General features: G+C 44.7%; 1 protein-coding gene and 1 long non-coding RNA gene across 2 annotated transcripts in view; one reads left to right on the forward strand and one right to left on the reverse strand.

Annotated features, from left to right (window-relative positions):
• The window catches only part of JMJD1C (jumonji domain containing 1C), a 253,332-nt gene that overhangs the window by 116,978 nt on the left and 114,237 nt on the right, over positions 1–22,117 (reverse strand). The window lies entirely within an intron of this gene.
• On the forward strand, positions 18,898–20,290 carry LOC109312437. Its single transcript, XR_002101813.1, has 2 exons — positions 18,898–18,930; positions 20,058–20,290. It is a non-coding gene; the product is annotated as an uncharacterized LOC109312437 (long non-coding RNA).

The raw sequence follows: 22,117 nt of genomic DNA on the forward strand, positions 1-22,117 counted from the left end.
AATCAATTTGATCAAATAACAGCCTTTTTGCAACTATTTAGGTGGTCTAAAAAATAGATCACCTCTACCCAAAGAGTTTGTCTGCCTCTATGCTTAGACCAATATGACTACAGCCCAGATCCTTGTTAGACCTCTCTTTTACTACCTTAAGCCTAAGGGTTACTCTGGCTGTTGACTGACAGCCTAGGCACATTGCATCTGGCCTGGCCTTTCCAGTCTTCACAGCCTCCAGCTGTCCCTTAGATACCTAAATCCTCCAGTCCAGACTCAGGCTCAGCTGTTTCTGTCTTCTCAGCCATAGCCGGACTGTGTCCCCGTTTTTGGTATCCTCCACCCTAACTTGCTCTTACAGCACCCCTCTTCCCTTTTAGTCACATCTGGTCCATCCATTATACAATAAACAAATACATAATAGCACAACTAAAACATGTGCACACTGCCTTCACAAAACTAGCATCCCACAAGCTATGACCTCCAGGGCTAAACCTCTCTCACCTCTATGGGTAGCCTTGTTTCTTTGGGCAGTGCTTCCCCACAGTCAGCTTCCCTGTGGAAGCTCCTTTCCCTGGAGTCTTCAGGGCCTGAATGCCACTTGGTCTCAGGGACAGTGCTTATGTGCCCGAGCCCCGCCTCCTCTTAATCACCTGGCTCTTCTTTCTGGCTAGGGTCACAGTCCTCTCCTGGATGCCATCTGCCAAAACTCCCCCCTGCTGGTGGCCTACTTTGGCACAGCCTCATGGTGTGCTGATGAAGCTTCCTCTCCATTGTGTCTGAGTAACAGGGTTTAGGTCCCCTGTTACAAATATACTTGCACATAAAAGTTACACTTGTCTGCAGGATGCTCAAAACACTAAAACAGTGAATAAATGAGAATTAAAAAGGAACCACTTTCAACATTAGGCTTACATCAATACAGTTTAAAAAAAAACTTTTATCAGTTAAATATTTGTAAGCAAAATAGGTGTTCATGTTTCAGCCTATACAAACATGTTTAACCTATTCATTCACCTAAAACAATTCTGCTGGTTTTTGTTTGGTTCGGTTTTATTTTACTGTTTTACAATAGTTGTGCTTGAAGTATGCTCTATTGATTTATTGCAGAGCTGACCAACTTCTAAAAGTCCTGGGATGCCCTAGGGGCTATACTAGCAGGAGTTGTATCCACACATGTGGGCACCTCATCCCTGCCCCTTACACCAGTTACTCCCTCTATGCGACCCCAGGAATTGCCCTCAGCTCCCTACACTGCTTCACTACAGAAAAATAACAAAGCAATTCTCCACAGCAGGTAGGGTTTGAATTACACTTTGACTCCTGGTGGCGAGGTCTGTGGCGGTGGCAGCTGGAAGGAGCCGGCGCTGCCGCCACCTGGGCTGCTTAGAAAGGCGCGGAACAGGCTAGAGACTGACCAGGCCATCGTGGGGAGGGGGTTCTCAACTCTTCTGGTGGTGCTCAGCCCCCCCTAAGCTCCCCCATAATTCAAACCCTAACAGCAGGTCAGAATCTGGTCACTACGGCTTTCTGTTTGAAACCTCTGGGTTTATCTTGTGACTCATTCTTGCACTCCTAACAGCAATAACATCGTCTGGTACCCTTGATAGGATCTCAAAGCACCCCAGGTTGCCACAGTACTATTGTTCTATTGTATCTTGCATCAGGCAACCAGAAAATAAGGAATGCGTAATTAATGGTCACCTGTGAAAAGTTTCAGAAAACTGTAGGAGGCAGAGTAGACTTTCACCTTATGCCTGTGGGGAAAAATAACTGTTGCAGCTTTGCAAACGAACCATTGCTGATCCAGGAGTAGAAACCATTTTTCCAAGGTACCATTCAAAACTCTAAAAACATCCTCTTTCTTTCCACAGCCTCATTGTTACTCAAAGTTTTGACCCTGTGGGCCAGATGAGTGGCATAGGGACCATGACCCAGATCAATCCCTGTGCTGCCCCTGCCCAGCTGGGATTGGCCAGATGAATAATACAGGGATTGGGACTGGGCTTCAACACTGGCCAAAAGAATGATGTGGGACAGTCCATGGGCTGGACTGGGCCCTGTGCTGGCCCCTACTCTAACAGTATCAGGCCCTATACTTCCCTGCATGCCCCTACCTAGTAGACAGGTCCACAGATCCGTGGGGAGCTTCACAGGTTGGATGAGGCAGCACCAAGGGCCCGATCTGGCCTGGGTGCTGCTGCAGGCCTAGGTCCCTGGCCCTGTAACACCTGGCAACTGGGGGCCCCCTCCAGCAGGGCTGGGTGGGCAGGGAGTCATGGGCGGGAGACAAGGGCACCAGTAGGGCTGGGGGGATGTGGGAGGGGGGAGTGAAGGGCATCAGCAGGGCCAGGGGGGCCTGAAGGTGGGGGAGGAAGGGGGAGTGAGGGGCCTGGACCTGCTGTGTTCTATGAGCTAAGGGGGCAGGGGGAACTCTGTATTTGCATGATAAGAAACCCAAAATCGGAATTTATTTTAGTATAACGATTGAGGCTCTGGTAGGCTTCCACAATGCTTTACAATTGTAAATATGCGAGAAAACGTTATGTTCAACTGATACCTATATAGTGGCCTTTCATTTTAATCATGGATTTGGGGGTTTTAAGCAGAGAATTTCAAAGTTGGGGTTTTTTTGGGTTTTTTTTGTTTTTTTTTAAATCAGAGACTCTGCATTTTCTTTTTTTTAAATCAAAGCATTTGCCATTTTTTTTTTAACCAGGGAAAACCAGGATCCCTGTTGATAATTCCACCTAACTTGGAAAGGTCTAAAATCTGGATTGCAAGGAAAAGGAGGGAGCAATTTCCTCCAGAGGCAAGACTGAACATTTCTTATAGAGAATTCCTGTATTGCAGGAAGTGAATTTTTCTTGGAAAAGTATTCCAGTGCAAAATTCCTGACCGTGTCCACTGCCATCTACACATACCACTCCCTACAGTTAAATGAGACTCACTTGGTAAGTGAGCCTAATAGTTATTCACTAAACAGAAAAATGCTGTGACTGAAATTCCAGGTTCTATTCCAAGTTCTGCAGGGGAATGTATTTTAGTAAACAGAGACAAGTTTCTCTGGGTAAATCTGATATCTTTTATTAGCCCAACTCAATAATAATAAAATAGTAATAAAAGATATCAGATTCACCCAAAGAACCTTGTCTGCCTGTGTCCTTAGACCAACACGGCTACAACTTATACCTCTTTATAGACGGAGGCACTTTTGCCCTATCTATTCTACCATGTCCCCTTTTGTTCTTATTCATTCCCATTAGCCTCTGCTAAGAATGAGTCCAGTACTTATCTTTCCCGCATAGTTTTTCCAATACTAAACTCAACACATAAATTATGTCCTTCTTAACACTTGCTGCGCTGCTCACAGGATTCTAGACTGCCATGGAAGTGACCAGTAACAATGTTTGCTTAATTCTGCAAGCGCAAGCAGTATGGAAGAATGTGCACTAGAAATGTAAGACCTGAGTAAGTACAGGACACAGAAGGATGACACTATATTAATTTGTATTTGAAAAGCTATCTTAGAACAATCACGGGTCGGTTTTTGGTTTTGTTTACAGAAAGCTTAATTAAAGTCTACCGAAATTGTATGGTTAATCCCCATGCTGACTAAAAACATCTTCCCACCCTCAGCCAAGTTTTTCCACCCCCTAACTGCACTTCACAAGAGGCTCTTTTCACATTTAGATCTTTTCTGGCCTCTAAACTTGTAATATCTTCTGAAGTAAAAAATACACTAGAATAAATGTTTCTCAGTTACTTCCCTTTTAATCACAATGCAATTTCAGTATCCAAAAATTAATTTTGTTAAAGCTATGTGCTATCCTGTAGATCAGGAGTCAAACATATGGCCTGCAAGCTGAATCTGGCCCAGAGCTGGGTCACCCAGTCCACAGACTTTGCCCCAACCCCAGCTGTGATGGGGGAATATTACCTGCTTGGTTGCCAAGCACCTGAGTGAAAGCAGTGGTGCTGGAGTCCCAGCAGTGTGGCAGGAAGAAACTTGGTACCACAGCTCAGTTCCCACAGAGTAGCCAAGTGCCCAAGATGTCAGGCTTCTTCTTGCTGAGTCCCCAACCAGCTGGAGATGGTGCCACATGTGCCACCTGTCCTAGAGTGGAGCAGACACTGTATGCATTGGATCCAGCATGCAGGGGAAAGAGGTTTCCACAGGACCAGATGAGTCTGACACTCCTGCTGTAGATTAATAACCAGTGAGGAAATCACTGAAGTGACTCATGCTACCCTCAAGTAACCTTCAGACTTCTCACAGAAGAGGACTACAGTAGAATAGATTAGTTGCTGACCTGAACAGATGAAACAAACGTCTGCATTCCCCTCAGCATGCAGTATTCTTTCTGTACCATTAAATCATATTCATTTGCATCATTCTGCTAGAATCATAAAAGAACAGATCAATATAACACACATTTAGTGTGGTTTTTAACAGTCTGTTCTTTTTTAATACAAATGAAGTAAGCTCTGACAACTTAATGTATAGCAACTTGCCTTTCAACCTCAGTAAGTGTTAAAGATTTGTTATCTTTATTTTTTGTACATTCCTACCAGCAATGAGTAATTTTCATGATACTGTAACCCAGCAAAATGTTAATGGTTTGCATTAATTGTTCATTATTAAGAAGAGGCTAATGAAAATTGTGTGCTTGCACTGAACATTTAAAATATTTTTTGTCTTTGCACATTAAGTAAGTAAAATCTAACTTATCTATCTAGCCCCTAGAAATTCAATCAGTTCCTCACAGTATGTAGGTCAAATGTAGCACAAGTAACTGAGAAAGCACATATGAGCGATTCCTTCAGAGAGTACAACACAAGGCAATTTCAATTTTGACAGTGAAATAAATCGGATAAATCAGAATAGACTTGACTAAGAGCACAACAATTCTGTCAATCCACACTGGACAAACACTGTAGTGCAACTAGGTGTGGCTGAGAGAGGTACCTGCCCCAGGCGCCAAAGAATCATCCCCCACCTCTGCAGAGCCTAAGCTCTGGCAGCATTTCCATCTTGGGAGCTCCAGAAGTGTGAGACATGTGATAAATTCTAGATCTTACACAGCAACCTAGGTATTTATCGCATTTTTACCTGCTAACCATTTTCTGTAGCTTGGAAAGCCAATGTAGATGCTGACTAGGTCCCTTCCTGAGCTGTAAAACAGGGAAGCAAAGAACTAAACAAAAAGGAATTAGAGAGGTAGCTAGCAGTGTTAATCTGAGGTCAGGCAAAAAGTATCGATAAAGTAGGCTGTTCCCTGAAAGAAGTTGATACCTTTCTGAAAGAACCGAAGAGGATTTCTTGTTGAGGAAGGTGCTTCCCCTCAGTACTGGATGATATAAAAGATGTTAAACATAAATCAGGGCTGTCCAAAAGGCAGATCACAGACGATATGTACCCAACGTGGAGAGATCTTGCAGCTTCTGGACTCTTACTTGGCTGCCTCTCTGCCTTCAACCCTGCCATAATAGCAGCTGACGTCTCCTCTTCGAGCTGTCATTTCCCATTATCCCCCCCCAGAGGGGCAGGGCAGTGTGGCACATGGCAAAAGGAGATGAGGGTGAGTCTGGGGTTGCACATGTGTGGGAATGGGAACCCATTTGGTGGGGGAGTGGGAGAAGGGGAAGTGGGGAAATCATACCTAATGCAGCAATGGGGCAGATGCCCATGTGGGCACAGTGCATCCTGGGGCAGAGGGGGAAAGCATTGACACAACATATAAACTGGGTGACCATGCCTCACTTAGTGCAGCCCACGTGGTATGTGGCCCCTGGCAGCTTGTAAATTGGACAGCCCTCATTTACATGAAGGAATCATGACAGTGTGCCTTTAAATTACTATTTATAAAATTTATAAAATGTTGCAAATGTTCACATAATAAATAAAAATTGTGTTATATTACATAAAGTATTTTGTATATGAACTGCACAGCCTGAATATGAATACACTGCTACAAACTCAGTCAGTAGTATGCAGATATTTCAATACAATTTTCATTCAAAACAAATAAACGCTGAATCTATTTATTTGAAAGATACACACACAAAAAATTCCTAATATTTTATACTGTGCTCAACAAAACATTATGTGAATCTCTCTCTCCTCTTTCTAACAGACAGAGGAACAAATAGGCTTAAGTAACTTGTCAGAACTAAAATGGCCAGACCTATGGGTTTGTAGTCCTGTTTCTAGATATAACTGAAAGTTTTAACCACATACACATACTCTTACACCCTACTAAAATTATCACTGCAATATATTAAAACAACTCCTCAAACACTATTTTAAAAACTGCACAGTACATTGACAATTTGGTGATTATATATTATAATATTATATATTAGCCCAATCAGAGTTTTAAAGGCTTATATATTACCCTGCAATACTGTAATCGTTAGGTTGGACTGCATTATTTCTCCTGGGTTAAGAGGGATCTTGGTGCCTGGGTGTCTGACTGAACAGAAGACTATCAATGGCCATCAACTATTGAATAGCTCTACCCAGAGAGTACAATGAAGGCTACAAGAACAGAGATTAACAGTTAATCTACAGAAGGGTTGGAACATGCCCTTCAGCAGGCCAGGAGGGTTGGAAACCTCAATTTGACTCAAGGGTTGAATCATGTTAAGTCCCAGTGTAAGGTGTCTCAGACTGATTTTAAAAGGGAAACAGGAACACAAAAACATAAATGCATGCCAGAGAATCCAGTGACAGGAATAAAAGACTGCCTAAGAGAAACACAGGTTCAGGATGGTCATAGATTACCTGAAGGACAACAAAAACCCTGAAGTCTCTCAAGAGTGCAGTAGAAACTCATGGAGACAAAATGAATGTTTATTTGTCTTTTTGCCTACATCTGTAACATTTCTGCTTTTCTTTGAATAATATGTATATGATTTTAGACATGCCTTTGCAAAGTCTATGCAGTACTGGCTTTAATCGTCAGGTAGCCCTCAGAGAGCTAACTACAAAATGTGGACACATCTAGGGGAGGGGAGGTGGAGATGCAGCCACACCCCTTTGGCTGTGCAGCACATGTGCAGTGAGCTCTCTAAGTCACCAGTAGAGCTCCAGAATCCAGAAGGTGGAAACCAAGTCACTTGAAATGGAATATGTCTTGGGGCTTAAGGCTGTTGGACTGCAAAATCATAAAATTATAGGAAAACAAGGCTGGAAGGGACCTCAGAAGGTCATTGAGGCCAGGGGTGTTAAAGATATGGCCCACTGGCCAGAGCCAGCCATGGATCCCTATCATCCAGTCCTTGATGCTGCCCCAGGGTCACAGATTGGACCCTCATGCCACTATGGCATGGGCCAGTCCAGGGAAAGCACTGCCAGAGGCACATGGGGCTGGTCAAAGGCTGCTGGTAGTACCATGCTGAACTGACCCTATGTTCAGGCCTTATTTGGCCCAAGGACCAGTCCAGCACTAATCTGGCCCATGGAGGCTAATGAGTTTGACATCCCTGATCTAGTTCAACTCCCTGCTCAGAGCAGGATCATCGCAGACAAGTCACTACAGACTAGTGTTTATCAAATTTGTTCTTAAAACTTCAAGGAATACATGCATCTACCAGGCATGATACCCAAAATATGAAAAACACTGTAAACTAGTCACAGTTAATGGAGGGGAGCGAGAGAGATGTCAATGCTCTGCCACTGCAAGGACAGGAATTAGCTTGTTCAAATGCTCAAGAGATCCAAGGAAGAGGATCCCTTAACCCCAAAGTGTACCAGACAGGAAGCCTGTACCTCAGGAATATCTCAAGAAGCCAGATGCAGAACAGCATCTGGATGCTGCTGTGCTATAGTAGGCTTGGAAGTATGTAGATTCCAATGGTTGCATCCAATACAGAGGCCTGATGTTTGACCACAGCGGGGAACTCGGGCAGGTTTTTAACATATATATTCTTTCTTATTTTAAAATCATCTTAGCCTTTTAAACTACTAAGAGGGAGTAGCAAGGAAGCATTTTGCTTTTAAACAAATGAAGTAGAAACAACATATATTGTACATCAGATGAAAAATATGCTTTTTCCACCAGGCAAGAAAAAGACATTTACTGTTTAGAACTATGGTCTGGGCAACACTATATCGTTTATTGCAGCAGAACTGCAAGCGTCTGCATTCAGAGCATCCCATGAGAGGAGGATTATTTCCTTCTGCCAGCCATGTAACTGCATCTACCTAACTCAGAGAATACTCCTGGCATCACCAGTAACAGACACTGATAAACACACCGTTGCCTCCACAGCTGCTGTAGTGGAAATGAGCATCTATGAACAGGCTCTGGTGGCTTCTGTTTGCCAAAAGAAGTTCTGGTGACAGAAGCAGCCTACCATAGACAAGGACGATATATTCACAAGCACACAACAACACAAACACCCAGTTTATGTCAAGCCTCATGAGATTTCAGAATATGTATTTGAGGTAATACAGATGTGCACATATAAGAGAAACATCCATAGGCTTATGTACCGTACGTGATGTAGTTGTCTTTAAAAAGTGGTCAGCTCACTGATATTTATGAGAATTTTTGCTAGATTTTTCCTGAGGCTATTAAACTGCAAATGTACAAAGGCATCTTGAACAGTTTTCTTCATTCTGGCCTTTGTTTCCTGTACATAAATTTACATAGGTCTTAGGTAAAAGGATAATTTCCTTCACAGTCACTGCTGTTCAAGATGTGTTGCACTTCTACAGATTCCATAATAGATCCATGATCATCCAGTGCACTCAAGCAGAACAGACTTAGTAGGAGTACTTCTGGGACAAAGTAAATACTCTGCATGTCTTCCTGCTTTCAGTACAGAATAAAAATAAAGCATCTGTGCCACCTCCCTCAGACTCCTTTATTCTACACAGAGCTACTTAAATCTGCTTAAAAGTTGGAAGCTGTTCTGAAGACATCTGCCAGCTTGATGGGACACTTAGAGACAGCACTTCATGTATTTATTTATTCAATTTATATGCCTCCCTTCCCAACAAGGGGCTCAAGGCAGTTTACAACAAACATGATCCAGAAAAATGTGTTAATTACCAACCCACTTCTGAAGAGACTTTAAAGATACTAAGTTCAGCCTGTACTGTCCAAGATATCCTAGGACTACCTAAGGAATTGCTTTTCCTTATGCACCATACTATACCTGCTGCGATCATCTAAGTTACTTATGCTGTATTCACTTCTATACAACAAAAGGGGGATTGCTTGAAAAGCACTCACAGTTAAGACACTGGAGTACCAGAATGCTCTTTGTTCTGTTGTAAAACACCCCAGATTTTATGACCTTAGGAACAAGCTATACCACCCATTGGTTTTAAGTTTTGGATGGATATAGGGCAAGGATGAGGTATTGCCTGAGGTACCAAGGTATATTATATTTTGACCTGGTGCTTTGTAGAAGGATGACTAAGACTTGTTTTGATGCTGGAATTTTATACACGTCTGCCAGTAACTTAGAAGATATACTTTATTAAAATAAATAATAACATTTCTGTTGAATTCAAGCAGAATTTTTAAAATTCTGTATGCTCTTCCAACTGTTAAATGAATGTTACAGCAATCTAGTGCTGTCTTCCCAATTCTGCAGGGAATTGTAGAGGTTTTGCTGCTATATGGGAAACAGCATAGGAGTGGAATTAACCATGATTCATAATACAATTTACATTTTACAAGCAGTTTAATTGCCTGCTACACATTGATGTTGCTGACGCTTCCTCTAGTCTGGAAGGTCTGTAGTGGAGTTGATGCAGAAAGATGCTTCTAAAACTGCAAGGGTGCAGGAATGGGATATCAGGGCAGAGAACACCTATTTTTCTTAACCTTGTAATAGCTAGACATTGTTGAGCATGGGGAATCCCCAAACATCAAAATATCCCGGAGGTTCTGGAAAAAACAAGGGCCACCTTTCCTTTGAGCAACAACAGGGAAACAGCAATAGACCAAGACAACAGTATTTCTAAAAGTGCTCACGTATCTTTTGGAAGACTGCCTAAGGGTCTTATTGAAATTGGAACTTAGCCAAGAGGAGAAAAAAACCCTCAGTTTTACTTCTATACTTAAAAGAGCATACACATTTACAGAAAAATTCATGTCACCACAAAGCTCTGCTCTAGAAAATTCACTTCGCCACAAAGCTCTGATCTCAGCTTTCGCTAATAATTGTTTCTAGGCCTCATGGTACAGAGATAACCTTAAAAATGTGAATAGGCTGGGGGAAAAAAACAAAACTTTTTCAGATACTTTTATGAAGTATACAAAGTGACTTTGAAGAGTGTGAAATAGGGCTGTGCAAAGCTTCAGTCGCCAATTCGTTTTGGAGGAGATTCAGCCCAATTCGTCAGCCGAATCTCTGAATCCCAATCGAATCAGGAGACCCATTAATCTCTCCAAATCAAATCAGAAGCCTCTGAGTCAATTCAGAAAGATTAGACAGTTCAGCTATAGACACAGCTTTATACGTTTTTTCTACATACCTCAAGGTACCAGGTGCAGCTCATGAACACTGATATGGTAAGATGGATGGATAGAGTGTCTCACGAGAGTGCAGGGGGTTCCACCGCGTGCTCAGTGGCGGACCCGGAAGTGGACCAGAAGTGCTTCCAGTCCACTTCTGGGTCTGCCACCAAGCATGTGGGGGACCCCCCTGCCCTCCCCCAGCTCAGCAATCAGCCACAGGGGGACCCCTGGTGCCCCCAGACCCAGGAGGCACCAGCTGCCAAGCCACGGGGCAGGGGTGTCTGGTCTGCTTCTGGGTCCACCATTGAGCGTGTGGGGGACCCTCCCGTGCTTCCATGGGACACACCACCGCCCCACCATCTCAGCGTTCACAAACTATGCTTGGTAACTCTAAGTATGTAGAAAAAACATAAAGCTGTGTCTATGTCCGAATTGCTGATTCTCTGAATCAGAATCAAATCTTCAGATTCAGATTTGGGCAAATCTAACAGGGACAGCGATCTGAATCAGCAAATCAAATCACTGTCCCCTGAACCGGGCCAAACCCGAATCGAATACTGCCTGCTTCATACACCCCTAGTGTGAACTGCCCCATTAATCTCAAATCAGAGCTTAGTGAAGTCCTGTGTGTGACTGACTACAGCCTTTCTCCAAGACGCAACAGAATACAGCAGTTTTACTGTAGAATTGGCCACATGTTTGCAGCCAAGCAAACTGGTTTTTTTCTGTTTCCCTGGATTATTATGAACTCTCTATAGCTGCCCCTCACACTCAAGTTGTTCCCACCAACTGAATTACAGTGCATTTCTCCTCGCAGTCAGCAGCAGAAGACTGAGGAGGAAGAGAATGGAAAAAGGGTCTGGCATTCCAGGCCACCATACAACATTGTGAGATCTGAAGTCAATACAGAATTATCACTTGGAGTGCATACTGAGAAAACAATAAAAATAACTACAATTAGAATTTTTAACTATTTTTTCCCCATGAGACACAGTTGTACATTTGCCAAGTGCAGTAGGAAGACATGTTCTACATGGATAAAGAATAAATTAACATTCCACACACTTGCTTCACATTTTAAAGGATGCTTGCCACAAAGTTTTTTGCCAATTCATGTTCCAGAGTGTGCACACTGTCCTCCCCCTGCTTATATGCAGGTAAAAATGTAGTACTAACTGTTAAGGATACTGAAGGTTGATCTAGGATACAGTCTTTACCCTATGAACTTAATAAAATAATTATTGGCTCCTAGACAACAGATAGCTGTATTTTATGTATATGAGACGGTCACCTCCTAAGCTTATGAAGCACCGACCAAAAGGTTGCTCCTCTTCCCTACAGAGCAAATCAGGAGGACAAAGGGAGAAAAACAAGTGAGAATCAGTAACCATTTGCGGTTCTCTTAATCTTTAAGCCCCAGCACTGGCACAAGACAAGGCAAGTCCGGAAGCTGTTCTGATTTTTGTCAGTACCCTCCCTAATTTTAGGGTTTTTTTCAATTTTCACCTATATCCACCATTTTTTTTCTTCTGGTACCTAGAACATTTCCAGAAATGTTGGTGCAGACTGGAGTCAACACTTAGGCTAGGGACAGACATTCAAAAAGCCTGAGCCTGAATTGATTCAATCTTTGCAGTTCAGTCTAACCTAGGTAGGCTAAATCACTTTGTAACTGCTCAGGCATCCCAGAAATGCAGGCACATGCCTGCAGTGGCTCAGGCTGGAAGCTGAGGGGCAACAAGAGCAGCTCTCCTTTGCACAGAACTGAGCTGAGGGGGCATGGCCTGGCCTGGCAGGACACTGATTAGGGAGGGGTTCCCCCCCCCTTGATAATAGAGCATTTATCAGCAATGTTATCAGCAGGGATTCTGGTTATCCATGATAAAAAATGCAAGTTCTTTGATAAAACCCCCAAAATTTGTGATTAAAATTAAAAGGCCCGCCACAGCCCCGCTGGTGCCCTCTCTACCCCCACAACAGCCCTCCAGCCCTGCTTGTGCCCTTTGCTCCTCACCCACAGCCCCTGCCCCCTTGCCTTGCCAGACAGGGGCCCCAGCTGCCAGGGCAATGGGACCAGGGACCCAGGTCCACAGCTCCCTACCCGCAACAGAAGGCAGCTGCAGCAGGAGCACAGAGACGGCTCCCCTGCTGGTGCTGCTGCTGCCGCCTGCAGCTGACTCGGGCAGGGCTGGGACTGGCTCCTGGCAGCCGTGCACGCTTCCAGGGAGCAAGGGGAATCCGCATCCCTAGATCTGTACAGGGGGCAGGCTGTGGGCTTGAGCGCCTTCCTACTTCCCTCCTGCAGCACCAATGTAGCCCTGCAGGCAAAACCCAGCATGGCCGGGAACAGTGGGGCTGTGCTGGGATCTCCTCACCCCCTGCCACGCTTCCTGTGCCTGTCACTGCTCTGAGTGGTGCAGCCCCGCATGCAGGAGGCGCATCACTGGGGCAGTACAGAACAAGCAGCAGCTAGGAGATCCCCACATGGCTCCTCTGTCCCAGCCGTGCCAGGTCATGTGGAGGAGAACAGGGCGGCAGATCCCTGCTGGCAGATCCTTACTGCCCTGCTGCTTCAGTTTCACCTGCCCCCAGCCGGGCACTCTGGCCGCGAGCAGGGAGATGTGGAGCCAGCCGGACACTCCATGCATTTCCTCAACACCTCCTTGCTCACGGCCAGAGTGCCTAGCCAACTCTACATCTCCCCGCTCATAGCTGGAGTGCCTGGCTGGAGGCATGTGAAACCTAAGAGGCTCTAGCAGCCCTTAAGGGAAGCTGGATGTGGAGGCGCCAGGCACTCTGTGCATTTCCCCAACACCTCCCCGCTCCCTCAGCCCCCAACCAGCTTCCACACCAGCCCTACCCCGCAACCCTTCAGCCCCCGAAAGCTCCACTTCCCAGTTCACAGGCTCCAGGAGGAAAGTGAGCCTGACCTAGGCCTTGCAACTGACTAAAAGCTGCAGGCTCCGCCCTTTCCCCTCTGTCTCCCCCCTCCCCCTTCCCCTCTGGGCAGGACTGGGGCTTTCCCACCCTTTTTTGCAAACAGCTCTTGAAGGCTGGAACTCAGCCAGCTTGCAGAGTTCTTTGCAAAAGGGGGAAAATCCATGGGTTTCTCTGCTAAAAGAGAAAATCCGTGTTTTCTCTGATAAAACCAGGAAATCCATGGTTTTCTTCATTTTTCCATGGGAAATGGAAAACCTGGATCCCTGTTTATCAGCATTTAACACCCCATCAGAAAAGAAAGTCTCGCTTATTACAAGCTGTAGCTTTTTCCAAAGGAAGGAATGCAGGGACATTAACATCTGAGCTGTTGATTACCTCCAAAAAGCTATAATAGGACACTGCCCTATCTACCTTGCACAGCATTACACAGCATATTAGTTAGCATACCACATGCTGGTTACAGTCTGTGCTGTGGGAGAGAGGAAGGAATCTCTGCTTAAGCAACAAGTGGTGAGAGGGGCGGGGACTGGGCACAGGGAAGCCAGCAGACCCTCCTGGGCCCACAAGTCTCTGCCAGAGCTGCAGCCAGGGAACAGAAGGTTGAGGCCAGTTCTGCTGTGGAGCAGAGAGCCTCACCCAGCCCAGAGAGCATGCCAGGATGCTGGGGGGGTGGGGATCTGGTTTATCTTAAACCAGTAAGGGGTCTGGGACAGACATTGCATAAACCAGTTTGAATGTAGTATCAGACTTATCTCAAACCTGTTTCAAACTGGTTTATGTGCACTGAACATCTGTTCTGTTACAGGTTTAAACCAGTGTCTGATCACTTAAACCGGTTTGTGTGTAATGTCTGTCCCTAGCCTTATAGAGCTACAATGACGTAAACAGACACAAATACAGAAATACCACTGAGTTGAACATTAGACCTTGCTTAATCTGACCGAGAAAGCAGTCTTCTTTTTCTGCATGCTTCACATGAAGTTTGGTGGGATGACACTGGTCATTATGAAGCCCAAATGGACACATGGTCAGATATTTATACACAAATGGCAGAGACCCAATACAAGGTGTGTTGCTTATTCTACTAAATAGGCTGGTATACAATCTTATCTGTGCCAATAATTTCATCTGTGCTGAAGGAACTCCAAGTACTTCTATCATTATAGATTGTGCAAGTACTAAGCCAGCCAAGGATGTTGAAATCAACCTTCTCCAGCCAGGGCAATAATGTGATGGCAACATGCCAAGACATGATTAAACACAGTTCACTGGGTATTTTGATACTGACATGGGGAAACAGGTAGTTGTGGAAAGAGTTTGAGAATGATCAACTAAGAAACCAACTCACTGAGTTCTGTTATGGGAATAATCTAATGCAAGGGTCAGTCGGAGAATGGGGGGCAGGGGAGGAAGGCAGTAGGAGGGCATGTGGAGTTCAGGTATGAGGTTACAAGGCATTAGGATCCAGCTGCTGGCACCACTTCTTCCTGTCAATGAGCTGCAGCATGGCACAGTAAAAGCCCTCCTCTTCCAGAACCCATGCTGCCCCACTCCAGCTCTGACTCCAGTGCAACAAGGGGCTGAGCTCCCCATGCAGTCCATGCAGCAGTGGAGCATGGTGCAGGGAGAGCTCCCCTCTGCTGGAGCCCCAGGTGATTGACTGTGGTATGGCATAGAAAGAGCCTTTCCCGTGCTGCCAAAACCATGGCTCCAGAGGACAGATCCAAAAGCTCTCTCAGACCAGATCCAGCCCATAGGGCAGTTACCAACCTTTGTTTTAATGTATGAGCATTACTGCATCAGTGCCACACAACTAGAACTTACATATAACTATGCTTCTCAAACTATGCTGATCATATGGTTAACTAAATTTTTCATTAAGAAAGAACTGTGACTAACATGCATATATTCTCTTCCTCAATCTAACAAGCTCATTTACCCGAAACTGAGACTATAAATCACCTGATGTAAGATACTGTGTATTTCAACTCAACACAGACTTTCATATTTACATGACTACATAACAAGGAAGATGTTCATAGTGGTCTCCAAAGACCATTCATTATCAATTATATTTTATTCTACATAAGTCAACTGCTGGAGTGCTTTTCCCTGCTCTCAAAAGCCAACTAATAGCATCATCACTCCTATAATTGTACCAGTCCTGCTGCCTTAGTTTGTTGAAGGATGTATGTGACTGGGACCCCCAACTAATTAAAATAAAGTAGTGCAGCAAATCTGATGGCCCTCAGTCCCAAATTTCAAGCAAAGTTGGTTCTCTGGGTAATACATGAGGATTGGCATTGCCTCAGGATCTATTTTTTGGAGCTTGCCTGTTAGAAATGTATGAATTATTACCTGACTAGAATACAGCAAACCCTATTTTAAGAGTGACACATGAGCAGCACTTTCATACCTCATAAGTGGGGATCCGGGTCTTCCATTCACCATGGAAAAAAGTAGTAAAACATGGATTTTTTTCTATTTTAAGGAGAAAAATGCAGGAAATGTTAGGTTTTTCCCTGTAGGCTGGCAGAGTTCCAGCCTACAAGGGGCTGGGAAGAGTGGGAGGAGGGCAGCCAGGCATGGGGTGCCACATGCATGTATGCATGCACACATGCACGTGGCAGCCAGGCAGCATGAGAGCAGCTCCCATAGCTCCCCACAGGCAAGTCTAGGGGGCAGGGGGGTAGAGGCCTCCATAGTGAGGGAGGGCAGGAGATGGGCAGGGCCAGTGCTGCAGGCACTGCCCAGCCAGCATGGTGTGTGGGTCCTGAGGTTTGGGGCCCAGGGCAGGAATACGCAGCCACAAGACCTGGATGGGAAGCGGGATGGAGCCATGGGCAGCTTGTCTGGGGGGCCAGTGCACACATTCCCAGGGGGTGCATGGGGAGGGAAGTGCCTCTCAGACTTGTGCACAGGGCAGGAGCAGATGAGAGCTGGCCACTGCAGGCTCAGGTCTCCTTACCCTGCTGCCCTCCCTCCAGGGCATCTGTAGCCCAGTGGGTGGGATCCAGAATAGCAGGGCAGAGTGGGACAGGGAAGCTCAGTGTTACCCCTGAGAGCAGTGCACCCTGCCTACCTGGCAGCAGTGGGGTGCGGAACTCCACGCTCCCACCCTCACCGCTGCCAGGAGAGCAGGGGACACCTCCCCATGGTGGTGCAGGGCTCCCAGTGGTGGCAGCAAGCCCCCCTGTCCTGACCTCCTCTCCCACAGAGTCCCACCCACTGGGTCACAGAGGCCCCAGAGGGAAAGCAACAGGACAGAGAGCCCCAAGCCTGCAGCAGCCAACCCATATCCCCCCACCCACAAGTTCTGCTCCAGCCATGCCATGGGGAGGGGGAGCTGGGCTTCACATGCTACTCTACTGCAAGTAACTGCCACATCAGGGCCAGGGGGCTGTGGGTCAAGAGTAAGGGGCACCAGCAGGGCTAGGGAGCCATGGGTTGAGAGTGAGGCAATGGCATGACCAGAACACCAGCATATCAAGGTTGCTCAGCACCACACTAAGCAGTGAGGAAGGACAGCTGCAGCTGGACCTACATCCTGATGAGCAAAGGGGTAAGGGGAGCTCTGATTTTCCATGATAAAAAGCCCAAAAAATCAAACGCCAAAATTTACAGGCATTTAGAACTGATTTTATTATAATGACTGATGCATAGCTAGGTTTCTAAATTGCTTTGAAATTGTAAATATATCAATAAAACATTGTGTTCAACTGATACATACATGAATACATAGTGGCCTTTCATTTTAAGAACATAAAAAACCCATGTAGTCTGGGGTTTTTAATCAAAGAATTTGTTAGTTTTTATTAGAGTATCAACAATTTTTAAACCAGAATCCCTGCTCATAAGGACAAAATGAGAGCGTTCACATCAGACTTGCTACATAATGCAGGCAACAATACTTCCTTGAACTACAGTAACTCTGGACGTAATTCTGACATACTAGAGCAGCAGCTCTCAACCTTTTTAGATTCAAGGCATCCCTTAGAAAATGCTAGCTCTTAGTTTTTACTAATTTTTGACTACAGAAAAATAACAGAGCAATTCTTGTGTTTCAAAGAACTAAGAAAGACCACAACAGTTCTGAATGCTTTGGACAGTATGGATTTCTATTTGAAATCTCTAGGTTTATATTGTGAATCAAGTTTGCACATCTAACAGTGATAATATTGCATGGGTCTCTGTGGCACCCTTAAAAGGATTTCAAGGAATTCTAGTTGAAAATCGTTGTACTAGAATATATATAATTTTTAAGAAGGGGGAAAAACCATATTAAATCTTGATTTTAAATTTCCAATGACTTAGAATCCACCACAACCACCCTTAAAATTGTTCCAACATTTAATTAGTACAGTGTTGAAAAATTCTGCCTTTTGTCATCTGAATTTGTATAGCATCAGCTTCCAGCAATTGATCTGGGACACAGAATTTCTGGCAGCTTTCATTATAAGGTATATTTTCTATTTTATATAAAATTATTGTGCCCCTTGTCTAAACCCTCTCCAGTTTACCATTAACATCCTTGAATTGTGGACAAAAGAACAGAACACAGGCATACCTCGTTTTATTGCGCTTCGCTTTATTGCGCTTCGCAGATATTCAGTTTTTTTACAAATTGAAGGTTTGTGGCAACCCTGCGTCGAGCAAGTCTATCGGCGCCATTTTTCCAACACCATTTGCTCACTTTGCCTTTTTTAGCAATAAAGTATTTTTTAATTAAGGTATGTACATTGGTTTTTTAGACATACTGCTATTGCACACTTAATAGACTACAGTATAGTGTAAACATAACTTTTATATGCACTGGGAAACCAAAAAAATTTGTGCAACTCGCTTTATTGCAATATTCGCTTTATTGCGGTGGTCTGGAACCAAACCCGCAATATCTCCAAGGTATGCCTGTACAGCATTCCAGTAGCACCAACAGCAGTGCCAACATTCAGAGGTAATAAAACATCCCTTCTAGCACTTGGCATTTCTTTGGGCTACAGTAGTGATCCTGGCATCATTAGCTCATGTTCAGCTAATTATCTACCATAACCCAATTTTTTCAGAGTTACTGTTTCCCAGAATAATCCCTGACCCCATAAGTATGGCCTCCATTCTTTGTTCACAGACATTTAACTTTTCCACACGACCGTATTAAGAAACACATTTTGTTTGATTGCAGCTTAGAGTTCAAAGTAGCTTTGTATCAGGGACTTGTGCTGTTTATTACTTGCTATTCCTTGAATCTTTGTTAGCTGCAAATTTTATCAGTAATGATTTTGTTTTCTTCCAGGTCACTGATACAATTGATGGCAAAATACTTTCCATTCCATCATCCCATGTCATGACTAGGTCCTTGAGACAACTGCAATTTTGTGGACTGCGTGAATACCATGAAATTAACCTCACACTATGATTTTTAAGGGCAGCGTTCCAGCCTGCAAGGGGAAACCTCAACTCTTGGAGTGTTCCAGCCTGCAACTGGCTGCTGGGGGCATGGCCAGGACACAACCAGGTGAAGGTAAGTGTATAGGGCAGGGACAGGCAATTATTTTGGGCAGGGGGCCGCTTACTGAGTTTTGGCAACCCATCAAGGGCCATATGACAGGCAGCTCAGGGTAGATTAATATTAATTTTCTAAAATTTTTAGGGGCCCTGTGGGCCAGGTAGAATGGCCTGGTGGGCCACATCCGGCCCCTGGACTGCATTTTGCCCACCCCTGGTATAGGGAATAGGGAGGGAAGGGGGTTTGGAGGGCCAGAGCTTGGGGACTGTTGCAGGGGGGGAGGGGGCGGCGGTGTATGTGTGTTTGCCATAGGCAGTGGAAGGCCAGGGCTAACAGGGCTTAGCCCCCCAAAACTTTTCACAGCAGCCAGTGACAGCAGCACCACAGCACTGTCATGACGCAGCACCCGGCAGCACTCAACATGCAGCCGCTCTTTCAGTGCCGTTTACAGCTGCGTGCATACCGGCTCTGCAACAGGCCCATGGGAAGAAGGGGCGAGGGTCAGGCAGGGCTCAGCCCCCCCCCACAAATAGTATTTTCCCCTACTGCTAATGCTGCTTGCTGCACATGGAGCATACATGCGGGTAAAGTATAATTTTTCACAGAACATTCAAAGAACTAACAGGACCCATTTGCCAAGGTCAACAGCAGTTCCATAAATATTCTGTGAAAAATGATACTTTACCCACTCACGTGCTGTAAATTTTCTACAAGAAATCTGTGATTTTCTCAAGACTCTAGTCATGACTATAACATCTGGCTTTTTACCCAAACAAAAAACATCTCTCAAATACATTTCTGAGTCTTCTTTCCATTCTATTATTACCACTTCGATAAATTACTTTTATAGTATGTACTATGTCCTGGTAAGTACAGGCTCTTAGAAGCTGGATATATGAACACAAATTCATCTACAGCACAAGGACAATAAAAGGCTGATGATAGAAGTCACTAAACTAACCTGCAACTGCAGATTAACCAAACAAGTACTTTTGTGTTTCTGCCGTAGTAAAAACTGTGGAGGACTTCAATCTGAAGGCTGAGAATCTGGACCAATCTAAAGAATTTTAATAGGGATTATACTGCCCAAAAATGTAATAAAGGTCTGGCACTGGTACCAATTCTAGAACTTCTACTTCCAGATGTGATCAGGATCACTCCATGAAGCAATTTATTTGGAAAAGAATTTCTGGAGAGGAATTGGGAGAGGGGTAGGATTTCAGCAAATTCTCAAACTGCCTTTTTGATAAGCAACCAGAGCCCAAGTTGAAAGAAAATAAATATCCTGACATTTCCATAATATTGTAAACAGACAGGAGATTAAATAATTAATTCTAGGGCTATAAGCTGTAATAAATCTGTGTTTTCTTACCCATTCATACATTTTCAAGATTTTTTATAACTGAAGACACCAGAACTGGATCAGTGAAAATACTGTGATTGTAGTCTCCCCATACTGGACACAGGGAGCAGCTGAAAGGTGGCTCTTCCACCTCAGCTTTAGAGTGTGTGGTCCCCTGCTCCCTTGATCCAACATAGCTCAAGTGTGTTGACCTCAGGGCATACTGAAAAGTATATTATTCCAGCGCTTGAGGTAAAAAAGAGACAGCTGTGAGGCAAGTTTAGGGATGGAAATATTTCCATTCTTTATTTTGCCCTGCTACAGAACACAAAAAAGGCCAGATGCGGTATCTGGACCCAGCGTCTCTCACCCTGATAAACTAAGCTATAGGACTTTTACCTATGAGAAAAGGGTTTCTGAGAAGACTTAGATACCTGCTCTCTTGCAAAGGATCCTGAACCTATTCCAGGGGGAAGGGTTGGAGGGTAATTATTCCAGCTCAATTAGACTCTGCTCCTCCCAAGATTTCACTCCTTTATCCAGAAGAGGAAAAGTTAAGTGCTCCAAATGTTAAGTGGGCACTAGCTTTTTATATAAAAAGCTCAAACTTTAAAACTCATCTAGAATATTAGTATCATATGGGGAAATAATCACAAACTTCAGGCCATTACAACTTGGCACTTGTAAAAGTTGCTTGCACTGATGAATGCTATAAGCTAGCTGCTAAAATCATCCTGCCAGCAACTGCAAGTTTTTGCTTTCACAATATCTGAGTACTAAAATATGATGCTCTCTTCATTGCCATTTTCACACACATTAGTGGACACTCAGTGATACGTAAAATATTGAAGACAAATTTAAAAACAGCAAAGCAATCTTAAGGCTGTATCTGGTGCAATCTTTTTTCCAATTATTCGAAACTATAAGTAATTATTGTAATTTTACTACTTTTAGGACTAAGCTTAGAGTAGATGCTGCAATACCCAATTCATCTCCATTCAGCTAGCTAGTAAATACAATATTCCATTCAAGTTACAGTGGTATCAAGACAGAATCTAAACCAAACCTATAACCCGCAGAGCCATACAAGTCTCAAATGCCACGTGTGCATATGTACTGCAATGCAGCACCTATGCCAAACAAACTCTGCATGCTGGCTCTGGAGTTGGTCCAGACTGGGCCATGCCAAAGTCAGCATGCAGAGCTGGCCATGGTGGGGAGCTGCATGCAGCATGCATCCTGTGCGAGCTCTCTAAGCTGCATGCAGCATATATCCTGTGCCAGCTCTTTGTACCACATGCAGCACACACCAGCCCCAAGGCTTGTGCTGCACGTACCACATGGGCTTGTCTGAGGGCTGCATGCAACACAGGGGATCCAGGGTGCGAGCTACATGTAGCACCCACACCAGCTGGCTCTGTGTGCTGGCTCTAGCACATATGGGCAGCATGGGATCCAGTCTGGACTGGCCCTGGAGCCAGCACACAGGACTGGTCCTACATGGATACTAGGGCTGTGGGAAGCTTCAGTCACTGATTCAATTCAGCAGAGATTCAGCCCGATTCGGTGGCCAAATCTCTGAATCCGAATTGAATCAGGAGACCCTTTAATCTCTCCAAATTTAATCGGAACCCTCTGAATTGATTTGGAAAGATCCAATGGTTTGGACATAGATACAGCTTTAAATGTTTTTTCTACATACCTCTAAGTACCAGGTGGCTTGTGAACACTGAGGTGGATGGAGCATCCCACAGTGTGCTAGGCCGGGAAGTGGATCAGAAGCACTTCAGCCCACTTCCAGGTCTGCTGGGGAGCACACAGGGGGATGCCTTCCACTCTGCGACTGGTGCCTCCTGGGTC

The sequence above is a fragment of the Crocodylus porosus genome, unplaced genomic scaffold, assembly GCF_001723895.1.
Source record: "Crocodylus porosus isolate Cpor-Errol unplaced genomic scaffold, CroPor_comp1, whole genome shotgun sequence".
NCBI lineage: Eukaryota > Metazoa > Chordata > Crocodylia > Crocodylidae > Crocodylus > Crocodylus porosus.